At 39.8% G+C, this 12,630-nt stretch overlaps 1 pseudogene; it reads left to right on the forward strand.

The window, feature by feature from the left end:
* The first annotated feature begins 4,592 nt into the window (after window positions 1-4,592).
* LOC123589203 lies at window positions 4,593-6,600 on the forward strand (annotated as a pseudogene).
* The last annotated feature ends 6,030 nt before the right edge of the window (window positions 6,601-12,630 follow it).

Consider the following 12,630-nt stretch of genomic DNA (forward strand, 5'->3'; position numbering starts at 1 on the left):
TACAGTTCTATCAAGGTGGCAAAAACACATCTTCAGGTCTGCTAGTAATTAAGAAAGCCGTAAGTTAATCAGCTATATTCTTTTTGAAGAGAAAGCAGAAGGCAGTGGTTTAGAGTAATGGTCCCATACAGTCATTTGAACACTTACTTCAACAGTATACATATTGGGCCTGCACCCCCACAAATGTGTGTATTTATTTATAGTTTATGTACGTGCACATACTACCGTATGCAACGTTCAGTATATTACAGAACATTCACGAGATGGAAACTAATAGAAATGAGGTAAGGAATAAATATAATTAGAAGTTGTACTGATTTTCTTCCTCATCCAACAGATCACTCTTGTATTCCTACATTTGCACTACTATTGAAGATCAACAGTCTGCAAATCATTCATTGGACAAGTACTACTAGTCCACCTGGATCCAGATGCTGGCTCACCCCAGTGATCCCCAGGACCAGGGGGATCCCTGTAGACTCAGGATCCAGGTCCACCACTATCTACCCAAGCACCAGGTCTGCCTACCCAAGGACTCCAATAGCAAGCCCATCTATGGGCACCCCCAGATGGCCCACTCAGAATCTCTGGATAGGCCAACTGGTGAAAGGTTTTACCTGTTGAAGCCAGTCTCAAAAGACTGGAAGAGGTGGCTACTTCCCCAACTGTGCAGACACCAAAAACAAGACCACAAGGATCATGAATAATCAAGGAAACATGACATGACCAAAAGAAACTAATGAAATTCCAACAACTGATCTAAAGAAATGGAGATCTATGAACTGTCTGACAAAGAAATCAGAATAACACTCTTAAAGAAATTCTGTGAGCTGCAAGAAAATACAGATAAACAACTAAATGAAATTAGGAAAACAATGCATGAACAAAAGGAGAAGTTCAACAAGAAGCAGAAACCATTAAAAAAAAAGCCATTAAAAAAAAAACAAAACTGTGCCTGAGTGGCTCAGTCAATTGAGCATCTGACTCTGATTTTGGCACAGGTCATGATCTCACAGTGTGTGGGATTGTGCCCCACCTCAGGATCTGTGCTGGCAGAATGGAGCCTGCTTGGGATTCTCTCCCTCTCTCTCTGCCCCTCCCACACTCGTGCTCTCTCTCTCACTCTCAAAATAAATAAACATTTTAAAAAATCCACAGAAATCCTAGAGCTGAAGAATAACTAAAATGAAGAAATCAATAGAAAGCTCAACAGTAGACTCAACCAAGCAGAAGAAAGAATTTGTGAGCTAGAAGGCAGATCATTTGAAATCATCCAGTCATGGGGCGCCTGGGTGGCGCAGTCGGTTAAGTGTCCGACTTCAGCCAGGTCACGATCTCGCGGTCCGGGAGTTCGAGCCCCGCGTCGGGCTCTGGGCTGATGGCTCAGAGCCTGGAGCCTGTTTCCGATTCTGTGTCTCCCTCTCTCTCTGCCCCTCCCCCATTCATGCTCTGTCTCTCTCTGTCCCAAAAATAAATAAATGTTGAAATCATCCAGTCAGAAGAGCAAAAAGAAAAAAAAGAAATGAAAGAGTAAAAAAGCCTACATGAATTATGGGATACCATTAAAAGAAACCATGCCTTAGTGGATTCCCAGAAGGAGAAGAGTGGGGAAAAGAGGTAGAAAGCTTATTTAAAGAAATAATGCCTGGAGCATCTGGCTGGCTCAGTCACTAGAGCATGCAACTCTTGATCTCAAGGTTGTGGGTTCAAGCCTCACGGTGGGTGTAGAGAATACTTAAAAAAATAAAAATCTTTAAAAAAATAATAAAGAAATAATGGCTGAGAACTTCTCATATTTGGGGGGAGAGATTTGGACATCCAAAATTCATGAGGTTAATAAGTCACCCAAAATTTTAATCCAAAATGATTTTAAGACACTTTATAATAAAACTATATAAAAACAAAGAAAAAGAGAGAATTTTTAAAGGAACAAGATTTAAAAAAAATTCTCACATATATGAGAAGCCCCATAAGGCTACAGAGGATTTCTCAGCAGAAACCTTATAGGTCAGGAGAGAGTGGAATGATATATTCAAACTGTTGAAAGGAAAACAAACAAACAATCAACCAAGAATAATTTACCTGGAAAAGTTGTTTTGAGTAATGAAGGAGAGATAAAGATTTTTCCAAACAGAAGCTGAGGGTGTTCATCATCAGTAGACCTGCCTTAAAAGAAATGCTGAAAGGAATTCTTGAAGCAGAAATGAAGGGACACTAATTAGGAATGTGAAAATATATGAAAATATAAAACATACTGGCAAAGGTATAGTCAAATTCAGAATACTAATACTGTAATATAGTTGTGTGTTAATCTCTTAAGTGTAGTGTAAAGGTTTAAAGGACCAAAGTACTAAAAGTAACTATAGCTACAATGATATGTTAGTGGATACACAATATAAAAGAGATAAATGGTGACATCAAAAACATAAAATACATGAGGGGAGTAAAAGGGTAGAATTTTTGTATATGATCAAAGCTAAGTTATCATCTTAAAATAGACTCTTAATTCTAAAAGACATTTTATACAATTCTCATGATAACCATAAATAAAAACCTATAGTAGATCCACAAAAGGGAAAGAGAAGAGAATCAAAGCTTATTACTATGGGAAATCATCAACTCACAAAGAAAGACAACAAAAGAGGAAGAAAGAAACAAGGAACAAAACAACCAGAAAACAGTAAGATGGCATTAATAAATACTCACCTATCAATAATCACTTCAAATATAAATAAATTAAATTTTCCTATCAAAAGGCATAGAATGACTGAATGGATTAAAAAATACAACTGACTATATGTTGCCTACAAGAGACTTCAGCCTTAACAACATACATAGACTCAAAGTGAAGGGGTAGAAAAATATATTCCATGCAAACAGAAACCAAGAGAGCAGGAGCTGATACTTATATCAGCAAAATAGACTTTAAGTCAAAAATTGTGGGGGTCCTGGGGGGCTCAGTCAGTTAAGCATCCGACTCTTGCTTGATTTCCACTCAGGTCCTGATCTGGAGCCCTGCATTGGGCTCTGTGCCGACAGTGCAGAGCCTGCTTGGGATTCTCTCTCTCTCCCTCTCTCTGCCTCTCCCATGCTTGCTCTCTCTTAAAATAAATAAACAAACTTAAAAAAAATTGTAACAAATGGGGCTGGGTGGCTCAGTCAGTTAAGCATTCAACTCTTGATTTTGGCTCAGGTCATGATCTCACTATTCATGAGATCCAGCCTCCACCATTATCAGCGTGGAGCCTGTTTGGGATTCTCTCTCTCTCTCTCTCTCTCTCTCTCTCTGCTCCTCCCCTGCCCACTCCTGGGCATGTGCACACACACTCTCTCTCTCAAAGTAAATAAATAAACATTAAAAAATTTTAACAATAGGGGCGCCTGGGTGGCGCAGTTGGTTAAGCGTCCGACTTCAGCCAGGTCACGATCTCGCAGTCCGTGAGTTCGAGCCCCGCGTCAAGCTCTGGGCTGATGGCTCAGAGCCTGGAGCCTGTTTCCGATTCTGTGTCTCCCTCTCTCTCTGCCCCTCCCCCGTTCATGCTCTGTCTCTCTCTGTCCCAAAAATAAATAAAACGTTGAAAAAAAATTAAAAAAAAAATTGTAACAATAGACGACAAAGGTCATTATATAATGACAAAGGGGTTAATTCATCAAGAGAATATAACAACTATAAATATATATGCACCCACTATCAGAGCACCTAAATATATTAAGCAAATACTAATAGATCTAAAGGGAGAAATAACACTACAATAATAACCGAGGGCTTCTGAACTCACTTTCAACAATGCATAGATTATGCAGACAGAAAATCAATAAGCAAACATTGGACTTGAATTATACCTTAGACCAAATATAGGCAGAACATTCCACCCAACAGCAGAATACATATTTTTCTGAAGCACACTCTCTAGGATCATATGTTAGGTTGCAGAACAATTCTTAGCAAATGTAAGATGACTGATATATCAAATATCTTCTCTGACCACAATGATATGAAACTAAAAATCAACTACAAGAGGAAAACTGGAAAACTCACAAATGTGTGAAAATTAACATACTCTTGAACAGCCACTGGGTCAAAGAAGAAGTCAAAAGGGAAATCAAAAAATAACCTTGATACAAAGGAAAACTGAAACATAACACACCAAAACTTATGCGATGCAGCAAAGGCAGTTCTGAAAGGGAAGTTTAAAGCAATAAATGCCTTGATTAAGAAAAAAGAGAGCAGGGCACCTGAGTGGTTCAATCGGTAAGTGTCCAACTTCGGGTCAGGTCATGATCTCGTAGTTCGTAAGTGAGTTCAAGCCCCCAGTCGGGCTCTGTGCTGACAGCTCAGAGCCTGGAGCCTGTTTCAGACTCTATGTCTCCCTCTCTCTCTGCCCCTTCCCTGTTCATGCTCTCTCCCTCTCTCTCAAAAATAAATAAAACATAGAAAAGAAAAGAAACGCTTATGTTAAAAAAAGAAAAAAAAAAAAAAGAGAGAAAGCTTCCTAAAGCAAATGAACCCAGCCAGTGTCTCTTGCAAAGGACATGGTCATTTCTTGGGATAGTTTCCAGCTCTGGAAAATGAGCACACTCAAGGGTCCCCAGAATCTAACTCTTCCATGTACACTTCTTTTATGAAGTCTCATCATGGCTATGACCTGATCCCCACAAGCTTCAATTTGTTTATATTTGATACTTCCCTGTAGGTGAAGAAAGCTTCCCCCTCCCACCCGACCCCTTTGGCAACTAATGGTATACGAGCTGCTCCTTTGTGGGATAGTAAGAAGAAAAGTTTTGTGGGCATGCTGGCCATCACCGATTTCACCAGTATCTTGCACCACTAGGGGGCGCCTAGGGAGCTCAGTTAGTTGAGCCTCTGACTTCAGCTCATGGCATGATCTCGCGGTTCGTGAGTTCAAGCCCCGCATCGGGTTCCTTGCTGTCAGCACGGAGCCCACTTCTGATCCTCCTTTCCCCCCTCTCTCTACTCCTCCTCCACTCATACTCTTTCTTTCAAAATAAACACTAAAAAAATATTTTTAAATATCTTACACCACTATTAACAATCAGTATTGGTATAGATCTATGAGCTGAAAGGGCACAAAATAGAAACTTGGAGGGAGGTGTACGTACGGGACTCCTTGAATCCCTTGTCCGCATTGCTTCTAATGCCAGCTTATTTGATGCTGTCTCTTCATTAATTCAAAATAAGATCCGCAGGCTGCCAGTTATTGACTCAGAATCGGGCAACACCTTGTACATATTCACCTATAAGCACGTTCTCAAGTGTCTCACATTGTTTGCTGATGAATTCCCCAAGCCAGAGTTCGTGTCTAACTCTCTGGAAAGAACTTCAAGTTAGCACTTAGGCCAATGCTGCTATGGCCCACACCACCACCCCTGTCTACATGCCTCTGGACATTTTGTACAATGCGGATTCTCAGCCCTGCCACTGGTGGATGAGAAAGAGTGTGTGGTGAACTTCTACCCCAAGTTTTATGTTATCAGTGTAGCAGCAGAACAAACTTAGAGTAACCTGGATGTGTCAGTGACCAAAGCCCTACAATGTTGATCACATTACTTCAGATGTGTCTTCAAGTGCTACTTGCATGAGACTCCGGAGACCATCATCAACAGGCTGGTGGATGCAGAGGTTCACCTCTTTGTAGTGGTGGATGGGAATGATGCAGTCAAGGAAACCGTATCACTGTCTGGCATCCCTCAGGTCTCGGTGCTCACCAGCAGGGACAGAAAATCCTGAGCTGGTTGGGCAGCACCAGGGAAAAAGTCATACTCACTGCCCATCCCAGCAATCACAGATGAAACCTTGAGAGAACTGTGATTATTCCCTGCTCAGGAGACCCCTCCTCTTCTACCTGGAAGTTGGGGAAGGTACAGGAAGAGGAAGGACAATGGGTTTTAAAGTGTCTCTATTCTCACAATACTCTTGAAAAGAACTTTCAGCCTAGCCCAGCCTAGTCCCTGTCCTCTTAGACATAGTCCCTTTTCTGAGCAAACTCAGGTTCTGTGCCCCTGAGAAAAACTCTGATCTCTAAAAGATGTCCAAACTTCACCCCAGCCCTCAACTCTGCCTCTGGCTCCACCCTAAGATAACAGCATAACAAAACTCTTCATAAAGATATTTTTTACTTATCCTGTTTCATGCTGTATGGAAGAGGCTGAATCCACTTAGTGACATATCTGTCCCTAATAGGAATAAGGAGGATGAAGGGGACGGGGGGTCTTTGGGTTCCTGTGCTATAGATACATGAAGGGAAATGGGAGTTAGGTAGAAGATGAGGACAAAGTGGTTAGCTGAGGTATTGTTTTTCATAGCAACCCTGATTAAAATGACAGAAACCTAAACAACAACAAAAAAGACAAATCACAAATAAAAAACATAACTTTACCCCTAAGGAACTAGAAAAAGAAGAACACACTAAGCCCAAGGTTAGCAGAAAGAAGGAAATAACAAAGATCGGAGCAGAAATAAATGACACAGAGACCAGAAAAACAATAGGAAAAATCAACCAAGTTAACAGCTAGTTTTTTGGAAAGATCAACAAAACTGACAAACTTTCATTCAGACAAAGAAAAAGAGAGGACCCAAATAACTAAAATCAGAACTGAAAGAGGAGACAGGGGCACCTGGCTGGCTCAGTCAGTTGAGCGACCAACTCTTGATTTTGGTTCAGGTCATGATCCCAGGGTCATGGGATCAAGCCCCATATTGGGCCCCATGCAGGGCATGCAGCCAGCTTAAGATTCTCCTTCTCTTTCTCTGTCTCTGTCTGTCTCTCTCTCCCTCTGCCCCTCTCCCCAACTTGTGCTTGCACTCTCTCTCTAAAAAATAAAAAGGAAAAAAAAATAAATGAAAGAGGAGACATTACAGCTGACACCACAGTAATACAGATGATCATAAGAGACTGCTATGAACAATTATACACCAACAAATTGGATAATCTAGAAAAAAAGGATAAATTCCTAGAAACATACAACCAGTCAAGACTGAATCATGAAGAAAGAGAAAATAGGAACAGACTAAAAACAAGTAAGGAGATTGAACTGATAATTTAAAATCTCCCAACAGAGAAAAAAAGCCCAGGACCAGATGGCTTCCCTGGTGAATTCTAACAAATATTTAAAGAGTAATTAACATCAATCCTTTTCAAACTCTTCCCAAAAATTGAAGAAGAGCGAATACTCTCAAACTCTTTTTGTGAGTCCAGCATTACTCTGATATGAAAGACAGATAAGGATACCACAAGAAAAGGAAACTACAGGCTAATATTCCTAATGAATATAGACACAAATACTCTCACCAAAATACTAGCAACATGAATTTAACAGCGTATTAAAATGGTCATACAACATGATCAACATACTCATGAGGCTTATCCCTGGGTTGCAAACCAATAAATATGATATACCACTTCAATAAAATGGAAGATAAAAATCATATAATCACTTCAATAGAGGGAGAAAAAATATTTGACAAAACTCAACATCCTTTCCTGATAAAAACTCTCAACCAACTGGGTGTAGAAGGAACATACCTCAACATAATAAAGGCCTTATATGACTGACAAACCCACACCACATTCAACAATGAAAGGCTGATTTCTCACTAAGACTAGGAACAAAAGAAAGATGCCCATGCTCACCACTCCTATTCAACATAGTACTGGGAGTCCTGGCCAGAGCAGTTAGGCAAGAAAAAGAAATAAAAGGCATCCAAACCATGGGGCACCTGGGGGGCTTGGTCAGTTGAGCGTCCGACTTTGGCTCAGGTCATGATCTTGTGTGGGACCTCGACGTGGGACCCTGAGTTCGAGCCCCGTGTCAGGCTCTGGGCTGATGGCTCAGAGCCTGGAGTCTGCTTCTGATTCTGTGTCTCCCTCTCTCTGCCCCTCCCCCGTTCATGCTCTGCCTCTCTCTGTCTCAAAAATAAATAAACATTGGGGCGCCTGGGTGGCGCAGTTGGTTAAGCGTCCGACTTCAGCCAGGTCACGATCTCGCGGTCCGTGAGTTTGAGCCCCGCGTCGGGCTCTGGGCTGATGGCTCAGAGCCTGGAGCCTGTTTCCGATTCTGTGTCTCCCTCTCTCTCTGCCCCTCCCCCGTTCATGCTCTGTCTCTCTCTGTCCCAAAAATAAATAAAAACGTGGAAAAAAAAATTAAAAAATAAATAAATAAATAAATAAACATTAAAAAAATTTTTTTTTAAAGGCATCCAAACCAAATCAGAGAGAAAGAAGTAAAACTGTCTTTGCAGATGTTATGATCTTATACACAGAAAATCCTAAAGACTACACACACACACACACACACACACACACAATTAGAACTGAATGAATTCTGCGAGGTGGTAGAATACAAAACCAACTTCCAAAAATCGGTTGCATTTCTGTATGGTAACAACAAACTATCTGAAAAAAAAATCCCGTGTTAAATGGCATCAAAAATAATAAAATACTTAGGAATAAATTTAAGCAAGGAGATGAAACATCTATTCAATGCAAATTGCAAGACACTAATGAAAAAAACTGAAGAGTACACAAAGAAATGAAATACCTCCCATGTACAAAGATTGAAGGAATTAATGTGATCAAAATGTCCACACTACCCATCTGTAGATTCAATGCAATCCCTATCAAAATTTCAGTGGTGTTTTCCACAGAAATAGAAAAAACAATCCTAAAATATACACAGAACCACAAAAGACCCTGGATAGCCAAAGCAATCCTGAGAAAGAAGAACAAAGCTGGAATAATCAAAATGGTTTGGTACTGGCATAAAAACACACATAAACCAGTGCAACAGCATGGAGAGCCCAGGAGTAAATCCACACACATACAGGCAACTAATGCATGAGAAGGGAACCAAGAAAGGATAGTCTCTTCATTAAATGGTGCTCAGAAAACTGGATATTTACATGCAGAAGAATGAAATTGGACCCTGTGTTACACCACTCACAAAAGTTTTAGGAGAATGGATTAAAGACTTAAATGGAGTGCCCAAAACTGTAAAATGTACTAAAGGGAAATACAGGGGAAATGTTCCTTGACATTAGTCTTAGCAACAATTTTCAGGATATTACAACAAAGTACAAGTAACAAAAGCAAAAATCAACCAGTGGAACTGCATCAAACTAAAAAGCCTCTGCATAGAAAAAACAACACTTAGCAAAATGAAAAGACAACCTATAGGATGGGAGAAAATATTTGCACATCATCTATCTGTTAGGAGTTAATATCCCAAATATATGAGGAATTCACACAACTTAATAGAAAAAAAACCTGAGGGCACTTGGGTGGCTTAGTGGGTCAAGCGGCCAACTCTTTTTTTTTTTTTTTTAAGTTTATTTATTTATTTATTTATTTATTTATTTTTAATTTTTTTTTCAACGTTTATTTATTTTTGGGACAGAGACAGAGCATGAACGGGGGAGGGGCAGAGACAGAGGGAGACACAGAATCGGAAACAGGCTCCAGGCTCTGAGCCATCAGCCCAGAGCCCGACGCGGGGCTCGAACTCACGGACCACGAGATCATGACCTGGCTGATGTCGGACGCTTAACCGACTGCGCCACCCAGGCGCCCCTTAAGTTTATTTATTTTTGAGAGACAGAGAGAGACAGAGCATGAGTGGGAGAGGGACAGTGGGAGACACAGATTCCAAGCAGGCTCCAGGCTCCAAGCTGTGGGCACAGGGCCCGACGTGGGACTCGAACCTACAAACTGTGAGATCACGACCTGAGCCGAAGTCAGACGCTTAACTGACTGAGCCACCTGGGCGCCCCTAAAATAAACATTTTTTAAAAACAAAAAAATCTGATTAAGGAATTTGAATAGACATTTTCCCAAAGATGACATAACAGGTACATGAAAAGATGCTTAACATCATTAATCATCAAGGGAATGTAAACCAATACCACAATGAGATATCACAGTATACCTGTTATATGGCTATTATCAATAAGGCAAGGAACAAGTGTTGGAGAGGGTAGGAAAAAGGAAACCCTTGTGCACTGCTGGTGGGAATGTAAATTGGTGCAGCCACTATGGAAAACAGTATGGGGATTCCTCAAAAAATTAAAAATACAACTACCAGATGACCCAGTAATCCTATTTCTGGGTATATGTTTGCTGGAAATATAATCAATATTGGAGAGATATTGCTCTCTCATGTTCACTGCAGCATTATTTACAGGAGCTAAGACGTGGAAACAACGTAGGTGTTCACTGATGGATAGTTGAATAAACTGTGATACACACACACACACACACACACGGATGTTATTAAACTATAAAAAAGAAGGAAATCCTGTGTTTTGTGACAATATGGATGGACCCTGAGGGCATTACGTTAAATGAAATAAGTCAGACAGAGAAAGACAATAATGGTATATTCTCATTTACATGTGGAACCAAAAAAAAATCTGAATTACTCAAAACAGAGAGTAAAATGGTGGTTGCCAGGGGCTGGGCGGGGGGCGGGGAAAATGAGGGAGATGTTGGTCAAAGAGTACAAACTTCAAGCTATATGTTCTGGGAATCTAATTAATGTACAGCATGATGACTATAATTAACAATACTATAGGGGCACCTGGGTGGTTCCGTGCGTTAAGCCTCTGACTCTTGATTTCAGCTCAAGTCATGATCTCATGGTTCGTGAGATCAAGCCCCATGTTGGGCTCTGTGCCATCAGCTCTGATTCTCTCTCTCTCCCCCCTTCCCTGCTCATGTGCATGCGCGTGCCCTCTCTCAAAATAAATAAATAAACTTAAAAAAATATTATATTATTGAAAATTGCTAAGAGAGTAGATCTTAAATGTTATCACCACAAACACAAAAAAAATTATGAGAGAAAATGGAGATGTTAACTAACTTTATTGTGGTAATCATGTCACAATATATATGTGTATCAAATCATTACATTTTACACCTTACACTTACACAGGTTATATGTTAATAATATGTTGATAAAGCTGGAAAAAAAGAAATTATAATTCTCTACAGTAAAAGAATAAAGTAGAAAAATAATTTTATTGTCTCAAAAGACACAGGAAAAAATATTTGATAAAGTTCAAAACCCATTAATGGCTGAACAAAACGGAGCAAAGGAGAAATAGGAATTTTCTTAATCTGATTAAAAAAAAACCCCACAAAACTCTAAAAAAGCCCTTCAGCAAACATGTTACCTAACTGTGTAATATTGAATGCTTTCCCTTTGAGATCAAAATGAGACAAGGAGAATTGCTTTCACCATTTCTAGTATATTGTATTAGAGGATTTAGCTGGTACAATGAGGCAACAAAAAGAAATTAGAAGGTGTAAGGATTGCAAAGTAACAAAATCAGCTTGCAGAAAACAGTTTGGACGTTTTAAGTTGAACTGAGGCATACTATATGATCCAGCATTTTCAATTCTAGGTATATGCCTAGGGAAATTCTTGTACAAGTACACAGGACATGTGTGACAATGTTCACAACAGTGTTATTCATAATAGCCCCAACTGGGTATGTGTGTCGGGGTCGGGGGGAACCATAAAGAATAGAATGCATAGGGGCATCTGGGTGACTCAGTTGGTTAAGCATCAGACTTTGGCTTAGGTCACGAGATGTCACAGTTTGTGAGTTCGAGCCCCACATCAGGCTCTGCGCTGACAGCACAGATCTTCAGGTCTTCTGTCTCCCTTTCTCTCTGTCCCTTCCCCGCTTATGCGCATATGTGCCTCTCCCTCCCTCCCTCCCTCCCTCTCTCTCTCTCTCTCTCTCTCTCAAAAATAAAATAGACATTAAAAAAAAGAGAGAGTAGAATGGATAAATAATTTGTAAAACATTCACATGGTTGATTACTATATGCCAGTGAAACTGAATGAACTGTAGCTACAAACATAAACAGAAATGAATCTCAAAAATATCAGGCAAAATACATATGCCACAGAAAAATGTATGCAGTGTGATTACATTTACATACAACTCACAAAGTTGGAGAAACTTAGTAATATATTGCTTAGGGATACACACATACATGAAAAAAAACAGAAAAATTATTACAGAAGTCAACATAAAGGTTACCTCTAGGGAAGATGAAGAGGGATGTTTTTGGAAGGTTTCTACGGTGGGAGGTGGTTTTCACAAGGGTATTATTCTTTAAGCTCTACATCTGTATTTCATACATGCTTTATGTGTGATATATTTCACCACAAAGGTCTTTTTCTAAAGCAATTCCCTTTAGATCTAATTACCAGTTTACAGAGAATATAGAGCATAGCAGAACACATTAAATGATACCATGAGTAAACAATCAGCAAAGTCTAGACTTTGGAAAAATCTAGAGGGCAAATCATCTTGTTTCTTCAGTACAAAATTCCAAGGGGAAAAAAAGAAATGAAGAAGGAACCTGTAACTTACAGAAGACTTAACAGACATATTCATCAACTTCCATGTGTGGATATTTGGATACTCATGGAAGAAAATACTGCAAATTAAATAACATGGCAATTGCAAATGTGTGAGTATTAACTGGTCAGATGATAATAAGGATTTATTTGCAATTTTATTGGGATGTGGTGATGGAACAGTGGTTGTGTTTAAAAAGGGATTCCTTGGAGTGCCTGGGTGGTTCAGTTGGTTAAGCG

The sequence above is a fragment of the Leopardus geoffroyi genome, chromosome E3 (assembly GCF_018350155.1).
Source record: "Leopardus geoffroyi isolate Oge1 chromosome E3, O.geoffroyi_Oge1_pat1.0, whole genome shotgun sequence".
Lineage (NCBI taxonomy): Eukaryota > Metazoa > Chordata > Mammalia > Carnivora > Felidae > Leopardus > Leopardus geoffroyi.